A 14072-nucleotide genomic window follows, 5' to 3' on the forward strand; every position below is an offset into this window, starting at 1 on the left:
GTAGGATTTGGTGATTTTTGACTCCAGTTCTGTCTGATACACAGCCTCAGGTTGCTGCAATAGCTGACTGGGATGCAGAGAAAAATGTCAAGCTAGCATGTCAGGTGAAATGAGCCTCCTGGTAGTGTGACAGCCACAGCTCAGGTATTTCAGGTTTTCAGCTTCACATTTCTGAGCAGTTGTCCAAAGATTAAAGGAGAGATTAACCAGAGAGTTGAAGAAGGTTTGCTCTGAGGAAAGAAGAAAAATCACATGAAGGACAGAAGCTTTTATAGGTGTAAAAGGCAACTTCAGAGGGGTGGGGAATCACCTCCACATCCAGACAGGGGAGGTAAAGCTAAGAGCTGAAATGGCAGGAGGACATCTTCTCAGGTGAAAGAGGACATGTTCCCAACCTAGGAAGGTTTCTAAGGGTGAAAGTTAGAACCAGTTGTTTGAGAAAGTTGTGGAAACTCCTTTGGAAGCCTTGGTGGGACAACACCCTGCCAGGAGTAACAGAGGCATTGCTGATTTCCCTTGGGCAGCAGGAGGGTCTGTGACTTTGGGCAGGCCCAGTGGGACTGTTAGCAAACTCTGATCTCACCTGGCCCTTCCTGGGGGATAGAACTGCTCTGTGCTCCCTGCCTGGAGCCCCTGCTCTGTGCAGGGATGGGCAAATCTCTGGTGGTGGGTCTGGAGGGGCAACAGAGCAGTAGATGCCAACATTGCACCTTGCCATTCCTTTAATTCAGGATGAGTCTCTCCAAACAGGATTTTACTTATTAAAACTCAGCATTAGCTCTTTGTGTGTCTCTCCTTTTCCTGACTCATATTTATTCAACTGCTTAAATCAAGTTCTTTGGGTTCTTCTGTTCCTAAGATAAATAACACTTATTGCTTTCTGACTTCAATAGCCAAGCTAATAAAAATCCAGTTGGTAGACTTAATTCTTTTTAAGCTTTTATGAACTGGAGCAGGAGAGCAGACAGTTTTATACTGATGCACAGTCATTGGTGGTATATGAACATAACCTGTATCACATCCTGCCAGACAATGCTTTATTGTTGTTGTTGTCATTTATTGTTTAGACTAACAGGAAGTGCTGCCACTGTTTGTTTAAAATCAAATTTAGTAATTCTGCATTGATCTGGAAGATAACTGTTCAGAAGAAAAACATGGCATTTACAGCAACAGTAAAGAACTTAAAAGCTATGCTAACAACCTTGCCTAGACTATGCCACTTTCAATGCTGTTATTTAGTTACATTATTTTATTGTAATACACAGGCAGAAACTATTCTTAGAAGAAAGCTCTAAAGTATCATTAAAAATACTGCTCTGAGGTATCATTGCATATATCTACTCGTATCCAGAGGAATAAAAAATGTAGATGGTTACCAGAAGCTTAAAATCTAGCAGCTATATAATTTCTTAGATAAACAAAAGTCAGCAGCATATGGCTCAAAGTGATAATTCTCAGAAACCAGCACCTTCCTGCATCACTAATACCAATCTAAGCTCAAAAGAAGCATTTCTGGTATGAGAATTCCCCATTCAGCCTCCTCTCTACTGCTCTTTCTACATCATGGCAAAAGCATAGAGACCATCCACCCTTTTCTTGCATTCCCCAAATTAGTTTTCTTGGAAGCCCTAAAGCTACCCCAAAACTTTGCCCAAACCAAGAAATCTGAAATGTGGGTGGCTTCATGTTAGCCTGAGAGTGACTTCACATTAACCTGCTTCATCCATTTAAATTTGGGATACAGGGAATGTGAGCAAGTCAAGAGGGAAAGAGGAAAAAAGCCAACCCTGCTACAGCCATAACCCCTTGTAGCCCTCCCAGTCAGAGAAGCATTAATGGCTCCACAGCCTCAAATGCCAGAGGGTTTCAGAGCCACAGCACTGGAGAACATTTAATAATATGTTAAATTTTCTAGCATTATCATGCACCTTCAAAAATATGTCCTTTACCCTGTAGCCCACGTACCTCTGTCTTTTTAGATCTTGTGAGACTAAAGGTCTTTGGGGTAGAAATTTTATCTCCTTGGTAAAATATCCTGCACACTTTAACATATGATTTAAAAATAATGATATGGTCAAAGGACTTCAGTGTCTTCTCAGCTGCACACATTTAGAACTGCTAAGTTTTAACTGGCATTGTTCAATGCAGAATTTAACCCATATTTCACATTAATTTCTGGGAAAGTTTAAGGGCTATTGCAGAAAAGTATGGCTAGTTAACTAGGAATCTAGTTGTAACATAGGAAAAAGGGACACAACAGACCTTCTGGCTGATGAAGACAAGTAGCACTGCAAGGGAAACCAACAAAATTGTAATAAAGGGGAGGGCAATGGGTGCAAGGTTAGGTCTCTAGCAGCCTCTGGTGGTTGTTCAAATAGAGATTTATTATTTTTCATTCATGGTTATGCAAAGTTGGTGGGTTTTTTTTCAATTTTGATTTTGTGCAGTAACATGAACAACTTTTGTGTTGTGAAAAAAGTGTCCTTGCTTGTAAATTCTTTGGTTATCTCTGAAAGTCAATTGTTTTGTTGGAAGCTTTTTAATGGAAAAGGCCACCTAAGCTAGCAGCATCCAGGTGAGAGGTAGTCATGGTAACTGACTAATTACAAAGGTTCATTCAAATGGTTTTGAACACAAATTTTTGGGATGACTATTATCAATGTAAGCTATACCAACAAACTGCCTTGTAAATTAATAGCCCTGCCTTTTAATTTTATTGAATAATATTGTTTCATAGTAGCAGTAAAACCCTACAGGGCAGTAGATTCCTACAGAATTATTTATCAGCTTTATGTCTCATGTCACCCCTGGAAAATGCAGTAATTTTTGTCAGGCTGTATTTCTTAAACATTGCAGTTGTCATCCACTGCAACTGCTGTAGTAAAGACTGCAAACTACTAACAATTGCAGCTCCCTGTTTTCACAGACTCCTAATTTTCTAGCAGAGTCTCATTTTAGCAGTCAGATTTTCCATGTTTGGTCTATGCACACAGGAGTGAGTGTCTGGAACAGAACAATACCCCATTAAGGTTTTTTTTTCAAGGAAAAGACCCTAGAGAAGGTTACAACACTTTTGTGCATGTAAACTGATCCAAGTGTTTAGACACATAATTGCTTGCACAAAACTCTGCCTGTGACTCCTGTGTACTGCCCCAAGATGTTCACAGTGGTGAACTGCTCATTTCAAGGGAAATTAGAAAGGTGAAAGTGTTCACCACTAAAATCATGCCTTTCTGCATCTTGAGATGTCATCAAAATCCTGCCTTGAGTGGGATGCATGCAGGGCTGGGTCAAGGCAATGTGGCAAGGTTCATGTCCTTTTCATCTCAGCCCTAAAACCAAACCCTAGCACGTGGTCTCGTTCCTCCTCTGTCCTCTAAGAGAGGCATCTGTCCCTCCTCCTCACAAACTGAATTTGTTCTGCTCTACCCAGATATCAAGAGTGGCTTTCGTTTTGTTGACTAAGCCAACCTGACCTCAAAGTTAGATATTTATAATCAATGTATTTCAGTGAATCCTTCTTCCTAAAACTTTACATCAGATGATTAATAAAGTCTTTAAGGACTTCCTGATATCATCTTCTGATCTGTTTTTTCCTTTGCCTCCAAAGATAGGGTATTTTTAAAAGTGGCCAAATATTTCAAACAGACCTTTTCTTTACATTCATGGGTCATTGAACAGTAAGCCCTTCAGATAATCCTAAAAATTCTTGTTTGTAAAGCAGTAAAGTTGTGTCACCTAGAAAATGTGCATTCCATATGCATAGAAGAAAGCCATGCATAATTTTAAATAGGAACCATAAATTCAAATTTACCTGCTGATATTTGTTCTTAAATTTCTGGTAACATAGATCAAAACAGGCAAAAAATATCATTAGAAAAATTCAGGAAGATTAGAGCTCTGCAACATGGAGCTGGAGAGACTCAAACCTCCCTGTCTGTAACGTGGCCCAAGAGGAATTACACTTTACAGAGCAGTCTGGCATTTATCAAATCTTTCACAAGATTGCAAGAGCAGGTGTAACCACAAAGAGACAGAAACAACCTTTAGCATCCCAGATTAGAAGAAAATGACCTGCCTGGTTTCAGGTTGGAAGTGTCTAGCCTGTGGATATGCCTGCAGCATCGCTGCAATGGCATGTGGAAGGGAAAGCTTGGAATTCTATCCTGTGGGTGACATATCAGTTATTAAAGGAACTTTCATTTTTAGACCCTGGTGGAGGATGAGATTTCCAATGAGAGTCTGTAAGGAGTTTTACTTACACAAGGTCACCTTGTGTGCTGTGCAGTGCTGGAGAATTAAGGGCAGTGGTGTTTGCAAAGCGGGGGGAGTGAAATTGTAACAGAGATCTTTGGGAAGGACAAAGGTCAGAGTTAACACCAGCTGTGTACCTGAAAGAAGCCATTATTTTAAGAGCTTCAGAAGGATTTTATTCTTGTTACTAATCTAGGTGATATAATGGGGATCTATGGGGATCTAGCAGTCACAACCTTACAAGAAAACCACTAATCCTACAGCTTACTCCCAGTCACACAACTTGTGTGCCGTTGTTCTGCTTCCAAAAGCAGTTTCTATTGTTGCCTAGAGCCTATGCAAAATAATTTTCTGTTTCTTTTGCTTCTTTAAAAAAGGAAAAGTAGACGCCACTGACTTCTCAGTCCTATTAATGGCTTCTCTGATGGAGGATATGAAACCATTGTTCAAAATATGTATCTGCAAACGAGCATTTTGTTTTGAAACAGATTGATCTTAAGTGTGGCCAGAGAAAAGAGCCTTAGCAATTAAATATTATGGAGCACAATGGTGGGAACAACTAAATTACATTTTCTTGACAGGAAAAAATTTCATCAAAAGCATGTTTACCCACTCAAAATAAGCTAGAAGTGTGAAAACCACTTGCAGGCAGCTGTGGGTGTTGTAAAGATCTATGCACAAAGGACCTGCTCTCGTTGCAGCGTTGTCCTGCCAGCCATAAAATCACTGCTCATGGAAGCAGCCCCTCCAGAAGACTGCCACAAAAGGCCTTGCTGTGCAAGCAAACACAAGAGAGCTTGTCTGCTCTGCCATCTGTTACTGAGACCTCCTGTGACTGCTGAATCATTCCCTTCCCTTGGATATTTAAGGTTCTTAGCTGGCTTCTCCAGAAAGGAGGGCTTGCTCGTCTCTCTGTCTTGGCTCGGGGTGTGAGTGGGGATTACAAACTGGCATTCTCTGCCACAGTCAGACTGGAAGAGAGATAAAGACAAATGTGTCAAGCCTTGGTTGCTGGAAGTTTGGGACAGAGAAAGGAGAGACTGAATTTAATGTGGATCTTAGTCTTGAAGAACGGGGAACAGGAGCAAGAGCTGAAAGGCTCCAGCCTGCTGTTCTGCAGGCAGAGAGGGGAAAATCTAAGCAGCAGCTGATTGAGACAGCTGAGTAAAGAAGCTACAGGGTAAAAATAGCAGCAGGCTGTCAATTAATCTGCCAGTGTTGGGCTTGAGTGAGAAAACAGCAGGAGGCTTTTGGAGAAGCCGAGTCAGGAATGCTGTGTGGGGAAGGGGAGGCAGCTCTGCTGTGAGCCCTGAGCAGGAGCTCACACAGGAGGAGCAGGCTGGGGGCTGGGATTCTACACTCTGATTCAGTTCTGGAGAGACTACCCAAGTCTCACTTCATCACAACTTCAAACTGAATATTTGTGTGGATGGGACCCTTTTATCACTGAGATAGCCACAGTTATTTCATGCAGTTCCTTAGAAGGGACACTCGTGGATTTCTGAAGTGCCCTCATGAGCACAGCCTGTCCCAAGGAACAGGGATGTCACCCACCACTGCCCACCACTGAAACACATCACTTCTGAGTGAGATGTGCAGCACAGGAGGTGCTAAACCCCCTCGAGTACTGTCAGTGCCATAGGGCTGGGTGTCATGGATTTTTCTGTAAATGCTTTTGCTCATGGAGTAATGACTGCAGTGCACAGGCATACCTGATGGATGGCCTGCTCAGCATGCTGATGGGCCAAGGATGGAGCTCTGTCTGTGTTTTGTTTGTTCTTTCATGAATGCCAATGCTAGTGAAGGGTTTTGCAGCGAGAGTCTCAAGCTGTTTATTTACACAGTAAGAATAACATAAATATTTTGAAGTGTGGCTCAAACCAGCCTTCAGCAGAGACAGTAGACAGGCTCAGCAGAAAAAGCTTGGTATGAGCAACTAGGGTGTCATCTGTGATTGACTCCAATTGCAGCTGCTGTGAACTGGGGTGTTTGAACCCGTGATCTTAATTGTGCTGCACACATTCTTGGATAAAAAGTGCCATAAAAATGCCAGGAGCAGCTATTCTGTATTTTTAATAGTATTTTATCTATATCTTTTCACTTTCACTGTTCCTGAACTGCCTGAGGTGAAAAAGTCAGCCTGTGCCTATTCAGAGAAAAAGGTACAGCTGTGGTTGTTGTTAAGCTCAAGTTTGTGATTTCAGAGCAGGATGCAGGGATGGAGTGGGCAGGTCACTTCCCAAGCCTGCAGCTCTGCACAGGCACTGCCTTTGAGGCTCAGCACTCTCTCATTCACTGTGCAGCAGTTTGGCTCACACTGGCTCTGCACCAGCTTCTCTAAAGCCCCAGCCCACCCCATCCCCACTGGAGCAGAGCCAGCCTGGCACCAACACTGGCTTCTGGGTTGGTAGGGAATGTGGGTACCCACCCAGAGCACAACATCCACAGAGAGAGCTGGGCATGGCAATCCCCTGTTCTGCAGCAGGCAGAAATGGCTCAGAAAAGAGGCCCTGACCCCTCGGGCAGGGTGGGTCTGACAGTGTGAATTTGGGCACACCCCAGGAAAGCCACTGTCCCAGTGCTGCCAGACATCCTGCACCAGTGCTGAGGACTGGGCTCAGGAGGAAAGCAGCAGCATCCCCCAGTGTCACAGCTCAGCCTGCAGGCAGGGCATGTTCAGCCCCATGAGCACAACTCTGCTCCTGGCTTGGGACAGCTCTCCTGGTACCACCAGCTCTGGCAGCAGCTCTGCTCTGCCCATGACTTCTATCAGCCAGGAGGTGGGGACAGGCTTGGCAGGGGTCTCCTCCATCCAGGCAAACCCATCTATCCTCCTCCCTTGGGAGATGGGTTAATCTCTGCTGTTTCAAAGGCAGAAGCAAAAGCAGGCCGTGCTGGGCTGTGAAGATGAGCAGCTTTTTAGAGATATCTGTGACAACAAAATCCATCTCACCCAAAACAGCTGAGACACTGTGGCCAAGCAAGAGGCTGGCAAGGCAATGGTCTCCACCCTTCAGAAACCTTGCAGCACATTTCTCTAGTCCAGACATCAAAGCAGCTTTCACTTCTCCTTGTGATTCTGTTCCATGGCTATTTAAGAGCTGGGCCCAGTGGCCATCCTTTGCTTGCACATGCCTTTGCTCTTCAGGGATCCAGAGGTGTGGAGAGCTTGCCTTAGGTTGGCTGTCAGGATGAGGCACCAAGATCTCTCCCCTCCTGGCTGTGCTCAGCTGCCTTTGCAGGAGAGCTCCTCTACTGCTGGGGTGTCTTCTGTGCTTGGTGGAGAACAGCCTGCAGCAGAGAGCAGTCAGTGGCCAAGTTATCCCAAAACATGGAGCTCCGATACCCAAAATCCTTGCAGCTCTGCAGGGAGTGCTCACTACATTTCTGTATTCTGGCTGTCTCATGGGCTGTGTACAACAGCTAGAGAGATTTAAGTGTTGAGCATTTCAGTAATTAAGCATAAATAACAATTTTATTCACTGGCTGGTTGCAATAATCTCAAAAAAGAATTCTTCCTGTCTCTTACTTGTCCTGGTGGAAGACCTGTAAGGTGAAACTTGAACTATTTCTATTTCTTATTAATTAGGAGAAGTACCAAATGCAGAGAAAAGATGGCTGGCTCAGAGCTTAGAGATGACTCCCTGTGGCTTCCCTGGGAAGGGAATGGTCCCAGACACCCAATTATCTCCATGACACACATGGCCTGTTAGAAACCTCTCATCACCAAGGTATTGGGATCAGCTGCCCCCATGAACACTTACCTGCATCACTACCTGTTACTTCCAGGGTACATATGGAGTGTCTGCTCAGCTGTTAAAATTGGTGTGGCCAACATGGCTTCAAATCTAGGAGTTTTGGGTGCATTTCAGAGCACATCTTTGTCTTGAACTGTGAAAGCCACAGCATCCATGATCCTTGTTCAACCCTGAATAAAGACTCATGCAAAGATGTGCCAGAAAGATGAGGGTCTCAGCTGGTGTTAAATTACCAGTGCAGGGTGCCCCATCTGCCACTGAAATACAGCTGCATGGTGCAAAGTGACAAGCACTTGGTGGCTGCTTCCTCTCACAAATGTCCACAGGATTTCAATCACTTGCAAAAAAAACCCTGTCCTGTCCATATGGCTATAATTCATTGGCCATTAATCTCCCAGTGTTTACATGTTGATTCCTCCAGAGCCTAATCTTAGCCTGTAGCTGTCAAGCCACTGCTTGGAGAAAAAACAAGACTGATCCTGCACTCCCAAGGACTCTCAGTCTGTAGGCAATAAACAAGTGTGAGGCCATAAGTCAGACATGTTGTTAAGTCAGAAGAACTGTGTCATTTTTACCAGCTTCCCACATGTCTGCCTTGACACCCAAAGGGATCCTCACAGCAATTCTTCCTCTGCTTCACTTGTAGGTACCACTTAACTGGGACTGAAGAGGAAGAGCTTCCAGCTCTACCCCATTTATCTCCTTCACAATCAGGCAGTTAACTGAAACACAGGGGCTTGCAGGTTTTTTTTCTGATAAGGAGGAATTGATAATGAAAAGGGCATCTGTGACATGAAATCCAATTTTCCTGAAGACAACAGGAGAGAAGATATCAGGTACTCACTCCCTGTTTCAGCAGAACTCCCACCCCCAAGGGCTCACTCCACATTGCCCAGCCAACCAAACTCTCATGTCAGCATTTGTCATGTCATGCTTTTTACTTCCTGAGTTATGTCAAGGAAGGCTTAGATTAGATATTTGGGAAAATTTCTTCACCAAAAGAGTATTCAAGTATCCCAACAGGCTGCACCTGGACAGTTGATTTACCATGCCTGGAGGTGTTTCAAAGATGTGGCACTCACAGACATGGCTTAGTGGTGGACTTGGCAGTGTTGGGTTAATGATTTCAACCTAAATTATTCTGCAATTCTCCATGGTTTTTGGGCTCTTCTCAGCCAGGTGTGCCTTTAGTGTGAAACCCCTTTACACAGAGGAATGGTGACACTGCATAAAATAAAGTTTTTTTACAGTTACTTCATCAATTAAGGATACTGGTTCTTCCTGTCCCCTGAACTTGTTTTAACAGTCACTCATTTTAACTCATTTTTCCCATTTGCAGTCAGGTGTTGGCCAGTCATTTGAGCTCAGCAGTTTCAGCCCAGCTTGTTCATGAGGCAAATTACTCCACAGCAGCCTGTATTGCCTCACTGGGGTTTTGTAGGAGGGAACCACATATGCACAACCCTTTTCTGCCTCCCTGCTCTCAGAACTCTTCCCCATTTTTCCTCAGCCTCTTCAGAAGCCTAGTTTGGGTTTGCTTTCTTAATTTAAAATTTCAGTTCTTGCAAAATGGAAACTGTTCAGGGATTGTGAGGGGGAAAGTGGGCAGACACCTGTTGAGTCTCCCAACTCAGGCCTGTCTTTTTTTCCTATATTACTGGTTAGTTTGCAAGCTGAACAATTGTATTTTAGATGCTTGGAAACACATCTACTTTGCCAGAAGAGCTGATCAGAATGGCCCTACATGTGACCCAGTGCTTTTCCCAGCAGCAAAAATCAGGTGTAGCTCAAGCCCCTTCTTAAAACACAATAAGCTGTGTCACCAAAGGTGTTTTACCAACAAGCAAAATGTAATTATCACTTTTCCAAAGCTGAAATGCTTCTTTGGCATCATTTGACCTTCTGATGAGAATAAATATGTTAGTAAACATTGCATTCTTTGGAGATAACAGTCAAAATATTAAGCACTTGTTGGTGAGAGTAAATTTAAGCACTTGCAAAGGAGGTGTCTCTACTCTTAGTGTCAGTAGTTCTCTACCTGCTATTCAGGACAATTTAATTTATAATTAAATTATATGAGGGTATGGTGTTATTTTTTCTTACGTGACACTGAAAAGTGAATCACTCATCAAATCCTACAGAAATCTGGGTATTGAATTCTGACAAACTCCAGGGTGGTTTTATTTCTTTCCTCTAGTGTGAAACCATACCTGTGATCTGCACACCCCCCCCCCAAGCAGAAACTACACAAGATGACTCCAGGCATGCTGACCTCTCTGGCACCCACAGCTGATGATCATCTCCACTGGGAACATTAATTAGTTGCTGGAGAAATTAACTGGAAGCCACATAATCAATGCCAGATGTTTTGGAGTTGTTTCATTTTGGATTGCAATTGCTACTGGGTTCCCAAATTTATAATCCTGAATGTTTTCCCAGGGAAGGCCAAATTCTTCATGATCCAGTCAGAGCTGTCCATCTGCAGCTCCGTGTATTCTTCCAGCCCAAAGCTGGGGCTGTTTCACCTCACCAGCCCCACACCACCACTGCTGGTTGGACTTGGGTGAGATTGGAAACTATTGGTTAACTTTCTATTTCCTTGTGCATCTTCCTCAAAGAGATGTTTCTGCCTTGGGAAGAAGCAAAGCAATATGTCAGAGTTGGTGTATTTACATGCTAATGCTTAGATCCATGTGGGATTTATAAAGGAGAACAGTGAGGGATGGAAGGAGGTATTTGTGTCAGTGCTGGGAGAAAGCTCTGTGGCTTCTTCAAGTTCTACTGAACATTGGCAGAGTGGAGATTCCTCTTTTTTTCACTTATTTAAATGATGATCATTATCTGCTCATGAGTTCAACACCAGGTCTGTGGGATTTTTTAATGTTACCTTCAAACTATATTAAAAATGATAAATTTTCACTCATCTTGAACTACTTTTCATAGACATAGTTATATAGTGTGCAAGATATGGCCTACTACATTTATCCTCATATGGGCTTTGATTACATTGTATACTTACTGCAAATTAACCAAAACTAGTAGAATTTTTTGGGGGAACTGATTTCTTCCTAACACCCTGACTGTCTATAGTCCATCAAAGACATTGATAGAAGTTTATCAGATACAGGTGTGTTTGATTAAATGGGGAGAGGAGCATTTGTTCTTTTAATTGCATCTCTTCAACATGGTGAATGCACTGTGGTTCCTTTTAAGCCAGCAGCTGGTGGTCACACTGTTCCTGTGCTTTCCCTCTTGGGAGCCATTGGTTCTTGCACCCTCATCCTTCCTGGCTCTCCTCACCACCAAACACTCTCTCAATCTCTTTTCATGGAACAGCCATGGCACTGCACTGCAGTTAAAGAATATTCTGTCTTCTCTGCTTTACAGCCAGAATTACAGCACTGCTCTCAAGGTACTGTTCCTCGGTGATGCAGTTTTTATTTTGTTTCCATCAGTTCTATTTGAAATGTTTGATATTTATTTCTTTTTATTGTTGTACAATTTCTTTGGCTGATTTTCCTTGATGGACTGCTGGGATCTGCACTGTTTCTTTCCTTAGTTTTACCATAATTTTTCATACTTCTTACATTGTGACAGAGACACTTGTCATAGGGTTGACAGTCCTGGCAGATGTCTGTGACTGGCTCAAGTGTTCCTCAACACCTGCTGAATTTTTTCCTCCTGTTTCTGGTTTAAATAATCCCCCATAACCTTGTCTGCTTTCTGTGCCAGTTGACTTGTCCTACTTTCTTTAAGGTGGAATTATTCCTCATTTAAAAACTTCCTCTCTTCCCAAATAATTCTAGTGAGGCTCTTACATTCACGCTTTTCTTCTTCATGCTGCTTTTAATTCATTAATTCAGACACCAATAATCTACTTAATTGATTCAGTTGCTTATCCTCTCTGTTAATAATCAAGTAATTTATTTTCTTTTCCATTTTGAAAAGTGTTAGGAACTGCATCCAACCATCACTCTCAATGCACTAGATGATGGGTAAAATCTTCTAAGAGCAATATCACAATTCACTATCAGCTATCATGAGCAAGCTAAGCAAGCTAAATGCAAATCTCCTCTTTGTAATTTATTCCTTTTAATACAAACCTGGGGAAAGGTGCAGATATTATTTGCAGCCTACTCTGAAAGTTAAGATAAGGATTATATCAGACCATGAACTGATTATATTTAAAGCCATGGGACCCCCAGTGGCAATATCCCCCAGCTTATTTACAGCAGCACAGCTCTGGCTTCAACACTGCAGCTGATCTTGGCAGCTGAATCCTCCAGCACAAGGGGAGAGTGAGGGGGAGGGAACTGCAGGCAGCTCCCGTGCAGCTTTTTGTCCTCCTGTTCCGAGGGAGGAGCATGGAGGTGTCCCAATTCCAGCCCCCCCCCGCCATGGAACTTGGGCACTTTGACTTCTGTGACCTGCAAATGACCAAACTGCACTTACAGATGTTGAACCCCTAATTAATGACATTTTTTAATGAGCTAATCCAATGTTTCTGAAGCTGATTTGTGTTTCAGTACAGTGACATGTCATCTAGCAATTAATTCCTCAGAGGGCGGTGATCACAGCCACTGTGTCTAGATGCTGTTCTCTAAAGGAAAGGAGGTTTCCTTAGGAAATATTTCAATACAATAAGATTTCTTTACCATGAGGATTTAATTTTGTAGCTGTGAGCTTGCTTGTCTCTGTCTCCCTTTCAGACTATCTCCTCTGTGTAATTTAGATTTAGGTTCAATAGGAAGTGCTTCAAAATGACTAACTGGTGGCTGAGCACAAGAAAGCTCACACCTAGGCAGGGTACCCTTGTTTTTGGTTTGGAGTTGCCTTTTTTTCCCTTTTTTTATTGCTTGTTTACTTATTTTTTTAAATAGCAAATATTAGAAATATTTGTCATTTTAAAAATAAGTAAAAAAAAAAAAGGCAATGATAAATGGAATGAAAGTACCAATTAACGCTAGCCATGTGGCTGCATGGCTCAGGAAAACATTTTAAAGTCAAAATTTTTACATTTGAATGCAACAGTTCATGCCAGGAGCAAGGCTGCTGAGTCAGTGCTGTTCACATATTTACCATGTATTTAACCCAATGCTCAGGTGTGTGCTCTGAACTCAGAAGCACACACCTGACTGCCTGCACATTCAGCTTGACTTTCCAAGTGCAGTTACACAAATACACATTTATTTTACATTTCAAGGAATAAAATAATCACTATTTTATTCTTACTTTATATGTATATTTGTTAACTCTGTAATATACCACACACTTTAGAGAGCTATTCCTGAATGGAGTTAGTGTGCTGGCAGTACAATTTGTTAACATAGTGGATTTGGATTTTTCTCCATTGATGTTAAACAGTCAAGAATGTTTCAGATTGCTGACAGGAGTCCCCAGTACATTAAATACTGTATCCCAGGTTTCAGTCAGGATATTTATGGGGGAATTGATCAGTTGTCCAGCTCACATCTGCTGGTGTGAGTCTGGAGAAGGGCCACAGAAACAATGAGAGGAATGACACATTTCTCAGGTGCAGAAAGGCTGAGGAGCTGAGGTTGTTCCACATGGAAAAGGCTCCAGAGAGACCTTATGGAAGCCTTCCAGTACTTAAAGGGCACTTACATCAAAGATGGGGACAGCCTTTTTAATAGGGCCTGTTGCAGCAGGACAAAGGGTAATGGTTTTGAACTAAGAGAGATTTAGACAAGATAAAGGGAAGAAATCTTTTACAAAGAGGGTGGTGAAACTCCAGAACAGGCTGTCCAGAGGGGTGGCAGATGACTCTATCTGGAAAGATTCAAGGTCAGGTTAAATGGGGCAGTGAGCAAAGTGATCTTGTTGAAGATGTCCCTGTTCTGGAAGGGGATTAGCTGACCTTTAAATGTCCCTTCCAACCCAAACTGTTCTGTGATACTTAAACCTAAACAATATTAGAAAAATGCATTCTATACTCATCAAAGAATGTGGAAGTTTCACACCTTACCCTGAAGTCTGTTTGTTTATTAATAGATCATCAGGAATCTTTCTTTTCATAAGCTAGTTTCCTAAAAATTAAAA

The sequence above is a fragment of the Haemorhous mexicanus genome, chromosome 2 (genome assembly GCF_027477595.1).
Source record: "Haemorhous mexicanus isolate bHaeMex1 chromosome 2, bHaeMex1.pri, whole genome shotgun sequence".
In the NCBI taxonomy this organism is placed as follows: Eukaryota; Metazoa; Chordata; class Aves; order Passeriformes; family Fringillidae; genus Haemorhous; species Haemorhous mexicanus.